Genomic DNA, 6,119 nt, shown 5'->3' with positions numbered 1-6,119 from the left:
AACACCTCACATTAAACCATCTCACCCAAGGCTCTGTTCAACCTGGAATTGAACACTGCCAGGAATGGAGCATTCACAACCTCCCTGGGCAACCCATTCCGGTGCCTCACCACCCTAACAGGAAAGAACTTCTTCCTTATATCCAATCTAAACTTCCCTGTTTAAGTTTGAACCCATTACCCCTTGTCCTGTCACTACAGTCCCTAATGAAGAGTCCCTCCCCAGCATCCTTGTAGGCCCCCTTCAGATACTGCAAGGCTGCTATGAGGTCTCCACGCAGCCTTCTCTTCCTCAGGCTGAACATCCCCAACTTTCTCAGCCTGTCTTCATATGGGGGGTGCTCCAGTCCCCTGATCATTCTCGTGGCCCTCCTCTGGACTTGTTCCAACAGTTCCATGTCCTTTTATGTTGAGGACACCAGAACTGCACACAGTACTCCCAAGTGAGGTCTCACAAGAGCAGAGTAGAGGGGCAGGATCACCTCCTTCGACCTGCTGGTCACGCTCCTTTTGATGCAGCCCAGGATACGGTTGGCTTTCTGGGCTGCTACCACACACTGAAGCTGGCTCATGTTCATTTTGTCATCAACCAACACCCTCAAGTCCTTCTCTGCAGGGCTGCTCTGAATCTCTTCTCTGCCCAACCTGTAGCTGTGCCTGGGATTGTTCTGACCCAGGTGTAGGACCTTGCACTTGTCATGGTTAAACTTCATGAGGTTGGCATTATTCTCCTTCAGGATTTGAAAAATGTCTCCAAGTTTTTTGCTGCTTTCAGAACACCATGCTACTAGACAAAGGGTTGTAGAAAATACATGAATCTCTTCTTAACACACACACACACATACACACACCCCATCAAGCCACTGTGTATTTTGTTAGTTCTATCTCTTTAACCATCTACCACAGCCATCAATTTCACTTCTGATCAGGGACGTGGGGGTGTGATGTAATCATGTGGTATAATTGTTTGAACAATTCAGTGTTATCTGGGTATCCCTTTGCCATCTATCATCTAGAATTTTATACTGCTTTTCAGATCACTCAAAGGAATTAAAACTCTTCCGAATATAATTTCTTTCCCAGTAATTCCTTTCCCTGTCAAAACCAGAAAGAGAAGTTCAATCTCTTTACACTGAAAAACAAAAAAGCATTAGACTATACAGTCACGCTCAGACAGCTGTGCGTATGTGTCTGACTCTGTATATCTTTATTTTTCTTTCCCAAAATCAAGAGCAATCTTTTTGTGAACACTATGTAAGCATGTTGAAACTGAGCCTCATCTCAGCTGAAGCAGAGATCATTTCCTTTTGATGCAATACAATACAATCAACATCTGTGGGAAACAAAGCTTCACATCAGGGCTTACAGAGCGCAAACGAAAGAGCAGCCCGAGGGGGAGATAATCAGTTTACACAGAATTTATTGTACCCATGTTATCAAGATGGAAAACAGCAGCAGAAATTAGTCTGAAGTGAAATTTCCAGTACTGCTCAGTATGTGACTGAAGAGACCACACTGCAGTGAGCCCTTAGAAAGCTGCTGGTGAACACCACTGACACTTGTCATATCAGCAGATAAAGGGAGGTTAACTTCGCAAATAAACTGAGCAACTAATTTCAGGCTCAGTTTTCTAGTTTTTGCCATCTCTAAAGGCAAAGTCCTTGAACTGTTACTGCTTTTACAAAATCCCCAAGGAGAATCTAGTAGAAAATACAAGGACCTAGAGGATTAAGCACTATGAAATAGTTATGTCCTGTAGTTTGAAACACTCAAATTGCAATCTCCTGCCATCACCTTTGCAGCAGTGGCTGCTCACACTGCTGCCCCCATATCCATCACCATTCTCTCACACAATGACACAGTGTCAGAGGTAACAGCAGCAGTAGAAAACCCATCAAGCAGAGGAGGCAGCAGGAAAGGTGTGCTGGAAATGCATGGGACAGTAGTAAGTCAGGGAGCAGGGCAGCCAGGTTATCTGTAGGTAGGAAGGTCTCCTCAAATTGCATCAGCTGAAAAACAGTGTGGAAGATGTGGAGTAGTTATAGGCTGTCTTATTGTTATGATCGCACAGAAACGTTGCTTTGCTGCTCTTTGGCCAAAGACAAAATGAGGAAAAATGTCAATCTAGAACAAAAAAAAATCTTTTTTTTTTAAAAAAGGCATTTTTCCTTCTGAAATTTAATATTTGACACCAAAATTACATTTCATTAATGCTTTTTTTTTGAATTTACAACTGAATTTTAAGAGTTTAAAAACAATGCACACCTTAGAACTGAACAATTTTACATATTTGACCTACACCTGTGAATCACTTTGGTTTGATAAAAATGGCTCTTCGTTAATGACCTAAGCATCCCTTGGTTAATTAACTATTTGTCCAAACTAACTTCCCAGGGTCCCAGGGGACATCTGCTTCTGTGCTATGAAAATCTCTACAGAAATATCCTCTGCCTGTCCCAGTAGCATCACATCATAAAATATACCTTCTACTAAATTTTCAGGACTGTCTAGTAACCAACTGGTTTGTTTGTTTGCTTGGTTTAACATTGCTGTATGATGACATGAAGCATCTACTGTTGCATTAATCATAAAAGAGCTCAGACATTTGTAATAGATCAAATGTTGCTAATCTAGTCTGACATCAGGGGACTGAGGTCTGATATGTTTTCTCAGGGGAACAAATGGCTGTAATTAACCCTATTATGTTAAAAGGTCTGAGAGTAGCCATTTTATCTCTGACCTGTCCAGTGCCTGCCTTGAAATTGCACCCCTGTAAAGAGACTTTAACAACATTTTCTTTATTCAACAGCTAGCATGCAAAGAGATTTTTATCCCACATAACTGCTGTCTGGAGACACTGCTTGGAGCACATTACTTTTTTTTTTAAAAAAAAAAAAAAGCCTTGGAAGAAATATCCCCATTATATTTCAAAAGAACCCAAACTAATTCAGGCATAGTCTTGCTGCTATTTTATGGGTATTCCCCATTACTCTTTCCTTAATACAGGAATTGGACTTTCATTGCATTCAGGAGGTGTCATGGACCAGCAGGCATTATTCTGAGCAAGGCTGCCATTTCAACATTACAGCCTCCTCCCCATGCTCTATAGTCTCTATTGCTATCACCAACGGAATGAAGAATCTGAGATGAAAGGCTGTAAAACATTAAGCACCATTGCCATGAATTCTTCTGTTCCAGCTGCTTGTTCCTCATTCTAAATTACAATCCTCTGCATAGCCACAATATCATAAGCAATAAGGATGTCACAAAAAAGTGAAGAAGTATCAAACTGAGGGAATCTTGGCTGGAGTATAGAGATGAACAGATGAGTAACACTGATCCTGTAAAATATGTAAAATAAATACATGCTCAACAAAATAAACTGCCAGCTGTGACAAATTAGTATTCCTCCTTTGACTAACTTGGAGTTATGCTGGTTTACATCAGGTGAGGATCTGCTCCATGGCTTAGCCTTGTCATGTATCATCAGTAATTTATTTTCATATTATTAATTGTGCTTAGGCACAATTTCTACGTCATAACAGTGGCCTCCTCACTGTAGCAGCCCTACAAAATATACTCAGCCTCCTCCCTGATACCTTCAATTTCAGCCTTACACTGTAATGACTCTCATATAAGACAGTCCTTGAAAAATGCAACGCTTCTAAAACAAAAATTTAGAGCTCTACCAGTTTTTCACTGAGGATCTGACATATTTGCTTTAAACAACTGCTCTTCCTGTTCTAAACAGTTCTGTTGTTTATCATATTTGCTAAGCAACACATTTTCCAAATTCTTAGGATCCCATTGCAGCTCTTTTACCTTCCTGTGTCCACTGTTAATGCTTCCATATGAGGCTAAGTGTGTTTTCTTACAGACAATGCTCTGAATAGCAAAAAAAAAAAAAAGCTTGTCAGCTGTTTCATATGGATAGGAGTCTTCAGTTTACTAGCAAAAAATGACTGCACATCCCATTTATCACAAGCGTTGAGCTCACGTCTTTGTAATTTCTCTCCAGGTCAACTGGAGAAACAGCAAGCCAGGCAAAGACAGGACACAAGCAATTGTGTGTACTCATGTAGTCATCCTTCGTGCAACAGCAACTACACTACAAACTAGCATCACTCACGTTTATAAAGTTAATTCTCCATGATGCAGAAAACATGAAAGCTTCCACTCTGAAGTTTTAGACAGATTTCTTACAGAAACATTCAAAGTCTCAGTATTAAGTCAATATCCTGCAAGGAAGATCCCTTTCTTTATTTTAAAACAGAGATGTTCAAACAATACAATCCCTGAAAAAGAAAACTGTTAGGTGAAAAGAAAGGATGGAAGTAAAAATCTTTACAGATAACCTGACAAAAATGCCAACAGAAAGTGAGAGTAGGTGGGTATTTCTTATATACTTTCATCATCATTAATATCAACATTACTTGAATACAGACATCAACTGGGTCATCGAGTCCAATTCTCTGCTCTCTCAGGCAATCATATTGTATAAACCAGTTCATAAAGCCTCCTTGTATGCTTTTTTTCACTCCACTAATAACCCCATAGATAATCTTTTGCTTTATATAATGCGTAAGACTGAATATCAATACTATCAAAAGCGTGACGGTGCTTTAATAAGTTGCCTAGTGATATTTGTGATGCTGCCATACATGTGCAGCACTACATCGCAACCATAGAGAGGCTACAGGTTAATAAACCACAAGGATTTATTTAAATCTTAGAGACCAACATTATTGTTTGACTCATATGTACAGTATTCTAATTTGCTAAGTAGCTGCTTGCATACATGACCTTCTTAGGAGATCACATTGCTAAAAAGTCAGCTTAACTGAACTTGCTATATACATGGCTTGTATATGTATATACGTATATATATATATATACACACACATATACATGTATAACAATACACTTCTACCTTGCCAATTGTATGCATAATTGCTATAAATGGCACAAACCAAACAATTTTGGTCACCTATCAGCTAGAATTACTCCATGCAGATTTTTTAAAATCTGCTTCCTTCCCTGCACATCTTAAATTGATGCCAGAAACATACAAGCAAAAGAAACTCCTCTCTTCCCCCTTATAAATCCCTATATTAAAGGCACGTAATAGGATGAGAAGGCATACAGAAGAGCGTCACTACAGTTACTCTGGACTCAATTTCAATAGATTCAATGAAAAAATACAAGACAGCACTTGGATTGTTTTTTCCCTGCTTTATAACACACTGGTGCACGCTGAGCTTTGCTGCTTCTGAAAGGATCCTTGCAGCCGTTCAATGAGATTTAAAAACTTGGCCAGTGACGCAATCCTTATAGCACCTTAGATGTTACTGAAGTCTCTCGTGCATACTTGGGCCAAGCTTGAGAAAGGTTAAATATGCATCAAAAATGTTACCATGCCGATGGCAATATTATTCACATTACAGCTGTGCCAAGAGGCCCCTACCAAGCCTGAAGCCACACTGAGCCAGAACTGTATGTGCTGGTAGCTAGAATTCATGCCTGACCCTAGGAGCATTCCATACCAATTGATTGCGCAGAAGAAACAGAAGAGAAAAAATGATGTTACAAAGATTCACTTGAAGCTCATAGCCAAGCCAAGATCATAAACCACATCTTTTGAATCACAGGCCTTTACAAAACCCAGTCCTTCAGCCTGCATATGCACTGAGCAATGAGAAACAATAACAGACACTGTGAAGCTACCTTAAATATCATCTCAAAGACTTCTCTAGGACCTGAAGATTCTCAGAGTCATAGACTTGTGCTGCATCTGCCACTTTCAACCCTCACTACTGACAAGTTCTCCAGATAGAAAAATCCAAAGGTGCAATTCTACAATTCCATTACCTCTGTCACAAAGCCATACTTGGGGAAATTGCTAGTTTATTCGCCACTGAGCACAGTGCTGATATCACATACAGCATGTACATTTCAATGCTACCACCTCAAACTCGAGTATTTACTTTGCTTTTATTTCCCTTTTTAAATGTGTCTTCAACCTCCTACTTGTTCATTTTGCAGAATCTGAATATGCAAACACACCACAGTACATCTGGATCATGGATCATCGCTTAAGTCTTCAATTCACCAACTAGCTCC

The sequence above is a fragment of the Pezoporus wallicus genome, unplaced genomic scaffold, assembly GCF_028554395.1.
Source record: "Pezoporus wallicus isolate ANWC-B61680 ecotype Strahan unplaced genomic scaffold, APGP_CSIRO_Pwel_v1 contig_5958, whole genome shotgun sequence".
Lineage (NCBI taxonomy): Eukaryota > Metazoa > Chordata > Aves > Psittaciformes > Psittacidae > Pezoporus > Pezoporus wallicus.
This window is presented reverse-complemented; position numbering follows the sequence as displayed.